General features: G+C 53.4%; 1 pseudogene; it reads left to right on the top strand.

Moving 5' to 3' along the window:
• LOC141919052 (hydrocephalus-inducing protein homolog) overlaps positions 1-12,811 on the top strand; it is a 106,220-nt pseudogene that overhangs the window by 72,239 nt on the left and 21,170 nt on the right.

Here is a 12,811-nt window from a genome sequence, read left to right as displayed (position 1 = left end):
GAAAATGCGGCAGTGGCTTACCGAGCACGGCGACCGCCCCCACAGCAACACGCGACCGGACCAGACCCGAAATCAGTGCCCGTCCGAGAGAGCCCGCCCACCTGTATCCCTGGGCATGGCATCACATGGTGTGAAATACTCCAATGAAAGTTAACTCCATCCTGGTCAAAACTAGGATAAAGGCCCAGCCCTGTGTCTTCGAGGCGCTGCCCTCAGCTGGAGCCCTCGCTCCAGGACAGCGATGCAACGTGTGAGTCGGGTTTTCACCCACAGAAGAGGTGAGATCAGCGAGTGTCACCCCCAGGAGGTCTGGCAGGGCAGTGTGGTAATGAGAGCCCAGCACAGGGAGGAGGAGACAGCGTCTGCCTCCACAGAGAGCTTTCTGCGAGCCCTGTACCCACTGTGCCTCAGTTTCCCCTGCAGCACACTCTTCTGAAAGGGGCTTTGAAATCCCCCTGGGGAGCTTGCTCAGCATCAGGGCACGGTGGGGTGGCTGCCTCTCGGCGCATGGGGGGAAATCTGCCTGTTTGCCCTCGTCTCCCCCTTTCATGGGCCTGTTTGCAGACTGCAACGCCCTGGTGCAGAGCAGCTGGCGCGCTCGCAGGGGATAACCCTGGAAGGCCCGATCTAGGCAAGTCCTGCTGCTGGTACCAGCAGACAAAACAGCCACCAGGCACCTTCCTGGGCACGGCAGGACAGTCGCCTGGAGTGGTGTGCTGCTAGCAGTCCCTGTGGCTCTGGCCCAGCCTGCCTGCACGTTCCCAGGCAGTCTGGGAGTCAGCTGAAATGATGGAGCATTCCCAAAGGCAGTTTGCCTGTGGCCACCGTGACTTGGAAACTGGCAGTGGGTAACAGGATGGACACAAGTGCCTCCGTGCCTGGGAACAGTCCCAGGGATGTTCTAATTGCTGTAGAGTTGTAACCATCTTGTGTCTGGCTTTGACCAGAGCCAAACACTGAGCAGAGAAGACGACCCTTATTTCTAGCCAGTGAGAGCTCATCTGCCTCATTCATAGAGCTGATGTTTGCCTGATGGAGCAGTGCCAGGCCTGTGGAGCAGTCATGGAGCAGCTGGCTCAAGAGGTTGAGGAAAAGCACCAGCAGGAGCTAGAACGCTTGAGGGAGGAAGAAGAGCTGAAGAAGTTGTATAAGTGGAGCAAGGGAAAGCTTGGAAAAGACAAAGATAATGCTTCAAGGAAGAAAAGCCATCCTGGAGTCAGGCAGGTGGGTGGTTGTGTTTATAGAGATGAGTGAAAGCCCTGGGGACCCTCCTGCTGAGCCGTACCACTCCTGGCGAAGCCAGCAGCCACCTGTGGTGCTGGGGATGAGTACCTGGCCGTCAGCAACACATGAGGCTGTGCTGGGAAACAGCAGCCAGTGTTTGATCGTGCTGCTGCTTCACAAGGGCTATTTTCACATGGGTTCATTGGGTAGAGCTGTTTCTCTAGGGTCATGCTGCCTTTGAGTCATGGCTTCATGTAACTCCAAGCCCTAGATAGTTTTAGTCCAGCATTTCTTCCCATTCTGCGTGTGACTTACACCTCTGAGCCATGACCCACCTGGGATGTGGTGTCTTTTGCTACCTGACTGGCAGGAGATACCACCAGGCCCTTTAGGTATTCATTAACAGTCAGGCTTCCCAAAGCGTCAGCCAGACACAGGGATGGATGCTCAGCACACCAGAAACATGCCCGGAGGACTGCACAGGAGTAAGGAGGTGTCTTAAGTTCCCTGTTTGGGTTGGGGAAGCTGTTCTGTTTCTCAGCTGGTTTGCAGGACTCCTCATCAGTCTGGTGCTGTGGAGTTTAGTTTCAGTTGAGCTCAACTGGGTACCAGCTGCGTTCTGAATTAGGATTTGTAGAGCACCTAGCACAGGTCTCAGATGAGGCGTGGGGTGCTATTGCAAAGATCTCCGCTGTCCTACAGCATTTCAGTTGGTGCTTTGAAATGCTCACCGCTTTGTCCTGCTCCTCCTGCCCAGAATACAAACGCATCCGCTAGCAACACCAGCACATCCATCGGCAAGCTGTCTGATGTCACCGAGGGGGAAGAGAAGGGATCTGCAAAGGAGCACCCAGACTCTCTTGCAAGTGACAAGGAAGATAAGAAAAAGCAGAGCAAGGCTCTGCTAACAGATGCCTGCCCAGTGGAGGTTGTGCAACCTGCAGACCCAGAACAGGGGGAAACCAAAACTGAGGCACAGAGTGACAGCAAGAACTTGGCCCTGAGGTTTAAGATCTACGAGGCATTGCAGAAGGATGTCACACATATTTTGTCATCCTGGGACAGGGCTCAGGGTATCCTGCTGTCCCCTCTGAACTAAGAGGTGGTGCAGCACCAAGTACAAGGCCAGCGCCAGCATTTATCCAGTCGCAGGGGCTGGAGGGACAGAGAGAAGGAGCTCCAGGAGAGGCTGGAGAAGGAGCATCTGGAAAAACTGAAGGGTCTGGAGGACTCCAAGTTATCTGGGCTGGAAGGGGAAGGTGCAGAAGGGTCAGCCAGAGGCCAGGAGGTCGGGGTGCCCTGTCTGGACATCCAGGTGCTGAGCTCTGCAGATGTGACTAGGGCGATCCTGGAGAGTAGCAAGCTGCCAGCGGCAGAGCAGGTAGAGCCCTGCGAGGCTCATATCCTGAGCCTGCCGTGGTCTGGGCCCTGGTGCATTGTGTCCCACCAGGTGACAACAGCACAGAGCCTTGTCCAGGCCACTGATGATGTTCCACAATGGCTTCACAGCAGCCACATGGCTGGGGAAGTTCTTGCCATCCCTCAGATGGGTGGGAAGAGGGAGGGCTCTCTGTTCGAACATCCTCTCTGTTCGGAGAGTTTCCCAGTCTGGAAATCATTAAAAATGGTCCCAGGGCAGGGCAGCTCCTGGTCATTGTTTCCTTCAGCCGAGTCACTCAGAGTTGAGATTTCTCTCTAAGTCCCGCTTCTAGGTCCTGGCACTGCTCTGGAGCCTGCCCACCCCACTGGGTGTAAAAAAGTATCTAAATAAAAAAACCCATTGCCAAAAGCTCAGTGCCTTTCAGGAAGTGTGAGGATGAAGGCGACGGGAGTATAAACAGGGTTTTCTCTTACTCTTTAGATCCTGCATGACCTGGGACTGGGTCCCTTGGGGCCTCCCATTCCACCTACCGCTTTTTACTCTGTGATCCATTACCCGGAGAAGTGGATGGTCCCTGCAGTAGGATAAGCCCTCGAGCACTTCACCTTTGTGGTGCCAGAAGGTGCCACTGCAAAGAAGGAAACCAGAAGTCTCTTGGATGTCCCTGTTGTGCCTGCAGTGAAGGTACCAGGGCAGGGGCCAGGCTGCATGGGGGCATGGGGGGCGGGTGGGATGGAAAAGGATCACTGTGGAAGGGCAGTGAAGACAGGATGGGGCCCCATGTCTGCAGGCATCCCTCCTGTCTGTTTAAAAGGGACGACTCTGCTTGAGACATAGGGCAGTTCTGTGAGATGAGAGAAAAAAAAAACAGCTAAAACCTTCAACTTCCGTTGAGGAGAGGGTCCTGGGCAAGGAGGGGTGTTGTAGGCGAAACAAAGTCCCATAAGGAAGACCAAATCCATGGGCAGAGGTGATTGGTGGTTTATTCTCTCTCCTGTCTGTTAACAAACCTGCAGCTTTCTCTCCAGGATGGGGGTGTCTCAGGGCAGGTCTCACCTCTCTCCCTTTCCTCTCTCCCTTGCTGTGAAGGTGTCAGAGGAGCAGGTCACGCCAAGCAGGGGCCGGTCGGGGAAGGAGAAAGCCGCGGGCAGGCGGGAGGCTGTGAGGCAGAAGCGGAGCTCCAGCCGGGACAGGAGAGGTCTCCAGGCGCCAGGCATGGGAGCACCCACACGGCCCCCCGAGGCGCACCAAAGAGACGTGGACACAGTCCCATCCCCGGGGAAATCCATCAGGTGAGCTGTGAGGGAGGAGGTGATCCCTCTGCTTCACGTCCATCTTGCCAAATGGGGTCCATCATCCCCAGCTCTGCAGGGACCCTCTGCCGGTGCCTTCACGGGATGGCGAGTCCATGAGCCTCATCCTTCTCTCGTTTGCTCGTTAGCAATGTCTGAAGCCTCCTCTTTAATTGCCAGGCTGAGCAGCTGCCGGTGGATAGTGCCTGCCCATGGTGAGGTGGAACTGAAGGTCCAATTCAGCTCCACGGTGCTGGGGCAGTTTGACCAGATGCTGCATTTTGAAGTCCTGGGGACAAACCGACGGTACCAGGTGCACTGCAGGGGTACCTGCCTGTATCCCACCGTCAGCCAGAACCCACGGTAAGGCTGGGGCATGGGAGCCTCCCACACTGCTTCCCCTGAACTCAGAGCCAGGGCTGCCCCTTGTGCCCTGGTGACCTTCTGGCTTGGGCAGAGCATGCGGCCTGAGCCGCCCAGCATCTCTTCCCATGCTTGGAGCTGGGAACCAGTACTGGTACCTCAGCCACCAATAAGGGTTATGGCCTTCTGACCAGTTTTTCTACTTAGAGCGTCTCACAGCTCCTCATTCCCCATTTTCTCTGCCCAGGCTGGTGTTTCCTCGCCGGAGGAAGAGCAAGGCGGATGATGACATCATCACCAAGCAGTGTGTCATGAACACAGGCATATTCCACTTTGGACTGCTGCTGTGTGGGAAGTCAAGAGACTGGTACGTACTCCCCGCTCCGAGCGAACATCCTGATGCGCTGCCTGTGTGGAGTGAGACGTTGGGATGGGATCTCCAGGGCCTTGGGCTTTCATGGACACGCTCGGAGACGTGCTGTCCCAGGGGCACAACTCAGGACAGGCCCAGGCAGAGACCTGGGAGCTCCGTGGGGTTGAAGGGCCACGGATGTGTGAACTTGGGTAGATAACAGGCACATGAGTCTTGGAGGAGCTGGGGAGAGATGGAGCTGATCTTCCTACCTGGGGGGTGCCTTGGTGGCCAGAGCTACGTGCTGCTTCCAGCCTGAACATGACTTGGGGCAACTTCTGTTCCCCCTCCAAATCTCACACCACCTATGAAATGAACGCTGTGGTCTTTTTTAAAGTGCTGTGAGCTCTATGGGTAGACTGAATGAGCAATTACTCTGCTGATGGTTTTGTAAACCATTTGTTAATCTGTAATATTAGTAGACCTTTATGATTTGACCTGCCAGTATGGGGAGGGAGGTGTGGGAACCTGAAAAGGAATTAAAATGGGATTTACATTTTCCTGGTCCTCGCTGCTGGATAACATCTGCCTAGAAGAGTGGTCATTGTGATTGCTGGCATGTTTTTATTTTTAACATTGTCCTTTTTATTCTTTTTTTTAATTAGAAATTAAGTTCTTGTCTTCATGGGAGTTCTGGAGTGTTAGTGGTATTTTGACAACCCAAGGAAATTAAACCAGTTTAAAAAACAAAAGAGGATCTTCAGCCAGGCTGATGAATGGTCTCAGGTTTCTATTTGCCTTTTTAACCCTTTAACTTCAAATTCTGTTCCACACCTGAGAGAAGGAACATTTGTTAAATTTAGCATTTGTCTTGGGAATTAATCCTTTCTATCTCCTTCCCTCAGACTTTGAGCTAACCCGTGGAAGACAAGGCAGTCTCATGACTTTTTTGAAAGAGATAACTTAAACTATTTCTAAAACCTCTTTTCAAAAACATTTCTTTATTATAGTGTGCAGGGAAGGAAATCCAACAAAGAAGGGGGAAGAACCCATGTGCCTGGCGTGCTTTTAGTTTTCCAGGCACCTTTGAATGTAGATTTCGTAAAACGTTCTTTAAGTGGCGCATGTGTCGTCACGCTTCTGGGGTGGAGGCACCAAGTATGGGGGCAGACATCAAAGTAATGCAAGGCTGAGCACGCATACCATGCAATGTGCCCCTGAAAGCCATCCTTTTTCATAGCCTGTTGGTTAGACCATGATCCTCCAGTGCAGCCTCCCACTGCCGGGACACGGTGCTGTCCTCGAGGTGTGATAAAGGCAACAGTCTCCTCTGCAGCCTTTTCCCCTTTTGTGGACAGGTACAAGGCAAAGCACTTTCCCAGCAACTGCGAGAAGATAACCATCCTCAACATCACCCCCTTGGAAGCAGAGTTTCACTTTCGTGTGAAAGCATGATCTCAAAGCGGACACGTTCCTTTTAGACCCTCCCAGCATGAGGCTGAAAGCAAATGAGAAGCAGGTAGGAGACAGGCAGGTAGAGTGGGCACTGCTCGAAGTGCCCAGGAGCTGTTCCTCCTGCTCACTGAATGCTCTTCTGTATTTCTTTTTGTGGGGACGGGGCTAGGAGCTGAGCGTTTGGGCGTACCCCACTTCAGCTGGCCTTGTGGAAGACAACCTCATCTGCCGCATTAAGGGGAACCCAGAGCCAGTGGTCTTCCACCTGTGCTGCCAGGGGGTGCAGGTGGAGCTGGGGGTCAGCCCCAAGCAGGTGCATTTCAACAAGCTGCTTCTGCACAGGTCAGTCCTCCCGCGGCCGCGCTGCTGGGACGAGAGCTGTCAGCGAGCTCCCTGTCAGCTTCTCCTGCTGGCTGTGTAGCCGCTCAGATTGGAGGCTGGGCTCGCGCCCCTCTTTCCCCCAGCAGTTCCTGGTCTCTTGCTCACTGTTCCATGCTGGTTTGGGTGTCCCATGGCAGCCACAAGCTCTGTAGCCCCCAGCAATGCTGCTGATGGGCATCTTGATGATGCATTTGTATCTTGTCTGCTGGTTCCGAGAGAGTCCGGTTGCTGCTCCTGATCTCCCTTCTCTTGGTTACACTTTTAGCACCCAGCTCTCCTCCAGGACATCACCTCTGAGACTTGTGACAAAGAGAAAACATTTAACTGTGGTTTCAGACACTGGATAGGGCTGCTCCAAGTTGCATTCCACCTGCAAGGCTAGCAGGACTGTCGAGCAGCTCGTGCTGAGTGTCTTCCTGTCTCTGCACGAGGGACAGCAAGACCCTGGTCCTGCAAAACCGCACCCCACTGCCTGTGGCCTGGCGGCTCAGTGGGCTGGAAAAGCTCAGTGAGGACTTTTCCGTGTTGCAAGAGGAGGGCATTGTTGGTCCCCGCACGGAGTTCGGCGTGCATCTGTATTTCAAGGCCACGCAGGCTCTCAGCATTAAGATGATCCGACTGGAGGTGAGGGGGACTGTGCCCGCCCTGGCAGAGCAGGGCAGAGAGATCAGCCTGGTGCTCTTTAGGGTGGAGACTGTGCTTGAAGGGTACCCTGCAAAGAGAGCAAAAGGATGAGCCTTCATGAGATTCCTTTTTACGGGCATTGAAGGGGGGCCAGTCCCTCAGCAAGGGACTGTCACTGCAGGACAATGTTTTGGAAACTAAGTGGCTGCTGGGGTGCTCTTGTAGGTGAGCTTCATGGGGCAAGTATGCTGTGGAGTCAGGAAGGGATGCACCTGATGGGCACAAGGGTGCTCTGAGCCCAACTTCTGCTGCTTCAAAGGGGGTTCGCCAGAACACACGGTGCATGCCTGAGCATCCACGTTACCCCAGATAACCAGGCACTGCCTCTGCGGGGCTTACGCCTGGGTTACGAGGCTGCGTGCCAAGCCCATACTACAACCACCTTGCTGCTGTGCGTGATTGAATGCTGTCCTTTGGTTGTCCAGACTTCGGCATGCTCCCTGCACCCATCCTGGAGTCCTTCTGGGGCACTTAACATAGAGCAACACACTTCCGCTCTGGGATTTTGTTCCCCATGGTTTAGGGGCTACATTTCAGTGAGGATGCTGGGTGATTGAAGAGGAGAGAGTTGATTGTCAGTGCCACGTGCTCTGGGACACCTCACACTTCTTGAGTTGTTTTTGCATCACTGTGCTTCCCAGGGCGCTTTAGTAGCAGCGTTCCCTGCTGTAGGAGTGCAGAGTGGGGCTGACAGGGCTTCTTACTGCAGCAGAATCCTGCTGGGTCAGCCCATGAGGTGAACAGGTTAGGAAGGCTTGGGAGTCCACAAGTGCTTGTCAAGCAAGGGAGACCATGGTGGAAGCAGCCGACAGAGACAAGGACTCCTTGTCCACCAAAAGAATTTAGGAGAATGGTCTAAGGGATGTTTGTTTCCTGCTGCCTCAGGTTTCAGATGCAGAAAATGTCCTGGGGATTGTTCAGGTTGAAAATATCCAAATCCTTGTGGAGGCCTATGATGTTGCTCTGAGCATCAAAATTTCTAAAGGTCAGTGGATGCCCCCAAACCAAAGTAGTCCAGGTGCATTGCATTGCCTTGGCAGGTGGGCAACCAAAGCCACCTGGCCTGGCATGGCCTGGCCTGGCATGGCCTGGCATGGGATGGAAGTGTATCACGGATACGTAAAGCACGTATCCTGCACACTGTGAGGAATGAAGCACTGTCAGGGCACAGACAGTCTCTCACTTCCCAGCTTTGAGGTGTGCGACTTCCTGCGCAGATTGACTTGGGAGCTTTGAAATGTATCTTGTCACTTGGTGTAGTCTGCTGCAGCTCAGAAATATTCACTGTTTCTTACCTGGCTCTGGGGGTTTTCTGTAGGTGCAGATGGCAGCGTGGATTTTGGAATCCTTAAGGTCCTGGATGAGACAAAGCAAGTGCTGACTCTGAAGAACAAAGGGAAGTATGAAATTGCATACAGGTGGGTCTGTGAATTCATGGTGCCACCATCTGCCCAGGCCTTCATTCTTCTTCTGTCCATGGCTAGAACCTGTTCCCATGCTGGCTACCTCATGGCCTGGGTAAATAGAAAGCCTGGGCTCTCAGATCTCAAATATTTTAATAGAGAATCCAGCCACGCACCAGCAGTTCTTCACAGCTCAGCAGGAAGCAGAAAGTGAGATGGGGAAATTTAAGGCACTCACTGCTGAGATTCATTGCCATCCTTCGAGGGTCAGCTCCTTTCTTTATGAGACTCTAAAGGAGGGAATGAAAACATTCAGTGTCGAGGTTAGCTTGCAACACTTGTGATTGTGCTCTGTGTCAGGATCTGGGATTCCCCAAGCAGAGCTGGGCTTTTTCCCTTTTATTTTTTTTACAGGCCTATGCAAAGTCCTGGCTGTGCTGGTGGCACCTGGACTTTCAACTGCAGAGGTCTCTGTTCCTTCCCTTTCTCCCCAGTTTCAAGCTGCAAACTGCAGATACCAACATACCCGACTTGGCATCCCACCTCACTGTCCAGCCGCAGAAGGGCGTGCTGACTGTCTCCAAGCACCTCGTGCAGGTCGAGCTGCTCTTCCACCCCAAGATGGAAATGGCTATCGAGGACAAACCCATCCTGCACTGCCGGGTGAGCTGCCTGGGCTGGGCGGTGTTAGCACACCGTGTCTTGAGAGTCTAAGCAGGACACGTGCCTTCTGGGTTTAGCCGGAGCATCCTCTCTCCTACATATACAACAGTCTTTCAGAAAGCATTTGTGACGTTTCCTAAGTGGAGCTGAAAATCTGGCTCTGGAGGAGGCATTTAAACAGGGAGAGTGAGCTGATGGGGACCGGAGATGGGGTCAGGGGACAGAGATAGAGGCTGTTCTCTGCTGTATTTACCAACCCCTCCTCCGGTTGCAGGTGATTGAGCCCAGTATCTGTGAGGAAGGTGAGACCATCGCCATCATCCCAGTGAGGGTGTCAGCAAAAGCTATGTTCAGCAAGAACAGCATTTACCCTGCCTCATTCATCAGCTTTGGTGCCCTGGTGAACGGCAGCAGGAAAACCTGCACCTTCATGCTGGAGAACAAAGGCACCCTCGACTTCAAATTCCTCATCTACAGAGCAGACCGGAATGCAGCTCTATCGCCAAGGAAAAGGTGAGAGAAGACCTGCACCACCCTTCCTGCCTGAGGAGGCACCACAGCATGGCTGGGGTGTGACAGGCAGCCAGGACACCTGGGTTATTGTCCATCTGCATCGCTGGCTTGTGAACGGGGAGCAGAAAAACGCCTCAGTATCCCCCTGTGCAGGACAAAGCTGGGGATGGAGCTGTTCTATCCATAAGCTACAGCAATAGGTGGTGCAGGCAGCCCTCCGGGGGCAGGAGGGCTTTGCTCCATGGGGAGGAAGGCCAGCTTTGGCCCCAGAGAAAGGCAGGTGGAGCTCAGCATGATGTTCTCTGCTTTCTCCTCTCAGTGCACATCAAAGGAAATCCGCCTGCTCCCAGGAGAGTGAGAATTTAAGCAAAATGACTCCCTTGGTCAAGCAAAGCAAGCACTCGCTGCAGAAGGATGCAAACCCCTTTATGCAGGTGGGTGGCTCCTGCTCCCCAAGGCGTGCTGCTGCTGATGGTGTGGGAGGACGCTGCTGTGCCCCAGGTGGGTGATGAGACATGGTCTGCACAATGGAGGTCTGTCATCTCCCCACCGCAGGCAGAGGCAGGAGCTGCTCAGTCCCACTGACAGTCCCATGCTCTGGCTCAGACCTGGAGTTGTGGGGTCGAGAGAGGGAAGCAGGTCCTGTGTTTGGTAGCTGCCAGCCAAAATAGGTCTGTGAATACCACAGGTGTGGAACATCCCTGTCTGAACTCCCAGTCCATAGATAGCAGATGACCTTTCTTTTTTTTCTTCCCAGTCCCCTCTCTTCTCTCCTGTCATTCCTCACAGTTATTTCTGCTCTCCTGTTTTACCCCTGGAGGTTGAAGGATCCCAGCTACCACCTTCACCCTTTACACCCAAACTCCTTTCTCTGTGCCACTCAGGACAGGTCTGCAGTTCCTCCTGGCGGGTTCATCTCATCCTGGGGCTGCCTTTGGGCTGTGGAGTCATCTCCCCCTGCCCTGGGACTGGGTGCTTGGGCCTGGCTGAAGGCCAAGGAGTGACATATTCCTTGCTGGGGAGGTGCTCAGGGCAAGGTTGGTAGTCATCAGCCTCTCCTGGGACTCTTTCTGCAGGCTCACTTCACACTAGGCATGTTCACGGTGTACCCTGGCTCTGGCTCCATCCCTCCTGTGGACCAGCAGGTGATCACGGTGGATTGCTACGCAAAGGGACTGGGGACATGCAAGGAGCACCTGTCCATCGATATCAGCGACAGAGACCCCAAGGACAATCCCGTTGGCATCCCCTATACGCTATTTGCCGAGTCCTGCCTCCCAGGTACGCCCCATCCACAGATTCCCATGGCCAGACCTGCTGCTGATAGCACCTAAACTTCCTGCTTGGATAGAGAGCCACCCCGACCCTGAAGTCCCATCTTAAAATCCTCAGAGTTTCCAGTCCTTTTCAAGTCAGCCAGTGGGGAGAGGCTGGGAGGGATGCATGGAAGGATGAAAGGAAAGCAATACCCTCTAAGACTGAGGACAACTGAGTTCCATCCTCACAGCAAACCCCCCGACCCAAGGTTGGGGTTTGCAGTGACCTGGGTAGGTTATCAAGGCTTCTGAGAGGCCAGTGGGCTCCAGGTAAATTCCACAGGAAGGCTTCTCCATCCTCAGCCCTCCCTCTGGTCTGCTTGCAGCATTTGTGGTTGACGACGTAGAGTCCATCTTTGAGGAGCATCGAATCTGCAGCAACATCAACCTCTGTCACATCCTACAGACAGTGCAAGACAAGGGTGTGTTCACCACAGATGAGAACAAGTTTATCTTCACTAATGTTCTGGTTAGGCACCGGGCCACAGCTCCCTTCAAGATCCACAATGTGGACAAAGTCCCCTGTGATGTGGTCCTCTCCATCAAACCCATCCACGGTAAGGTAAGATCAAGAGGCCGAGGTGACTGGTGATCTCTGAAGGCTGTGGGATAGCCTGCCTTGTCCCACAGATTCCTGGTTTCCTCCTGCCTGGACTAGTCCAGCTCAGTGCAGGTCAAACTGCAGGAGAGAGCAGCAGTGCTGGGGTGACAGTTGGGTTGAATTCATCATGTCTCAATCAAGGTTTTGGCTCACCCCTCTGGGTCTTTGTGGGGAGACCTGAACCCTCCTGAGTATCTCTTGGAAGCACACTCAGAGGGGGACTTTTACTGGACTGATGTGCCAGGGCTCAAAGCAGACTATTTCCTCAGGCTCCCTGGTCTTTTCCTTCTCTTTAAAGGCCAATTCTAGGTTATTTGCAGGGTTTTCCATGCAGCCCCCACCTCCCATGGGTGCTGGGGTGGCTGCCCAGCACTTCGAAGTGAGCTTTTGCACGCCTGGGCTTTATGGCTGCTCCCTGTGCAAGGTCAGCACCACTTTGGAGTCACCCCCTGGGATGGAAGGAGCCTGTCCAGGGAAGCAGGAAGACAGACACTCTGTCGGGACTGTTCCCCACAATGCATAGATGAATAAGACTGCATCACGTTGAAGGAAGTTTCCTCCTAACACTGCTCTGTGGGTTCCCCCAAGCTTAACAGCCATATTAGTGACGTTTTCAAGGTGGAACCCATTCGGATGTGTGTGCCCAGCTGCTCCCACACCTTTGCCACGGTGACCTTCACTCCGCAAAGGATGCAGAACTACCAGTGCACTTCTGAGGCTTCCCTTGATGTCCAGGCAAGGTAACTCACCCTGGGAAACCTTGGGAGTGACCTTTCTAATAGCTACCTCTCCTCGGGGAGCACCTAAGGCCCTTGTTAACCCTGACTCTTTCAGTAGGCCTAGGCAGGGTACTTAGCATTAGATCCTATAGGAAGCAGTAACTACTAGATAGAGCAGAGCAGAAAAGTAAGAGTCTTAGTTTAGCCTGTGGGAGTAGCTATGAGGACAGTGTAATATTAGGTAGCCAACTGGAAGTTACTAAATCAGAAAAAAATGGAGATGTGCAACAGCTGACCTGGGGCTCTCCAAGGCCAGAGGATTAGATGCAGCGATTTCTGTGCCAGCAAGTCAGCAGGCATTATTTCCTCCTTGTTTATGTTAAAATGAGATGATCCTATGTGATTACCAGGGCTATATTAAGATATTTGATGTTAAAGGAGCGATTGGACCCTTTATGAAAGAG

Source organism: Strix aluco, unplaced genomic scaffold (genome assembly GCF_031877795.1).
Source record: "Strix aluco isolate bStrAlu1 unplaced genomic scaffold, bStrAlu1.hap1 HAP1_SCAFFOLD_52, whole genome shotgun sequence".
In the NCBI taxonomy this organism is placed as follows: domain Eukaryota; kingdom Metazoa; phylum Chordata; class Aves; order Strigiformes; family Strigidae; genus Strix; species Strix aluco.
This window is presented reverse-complemented; position numbering and strand designations above follow the sequence as displayed.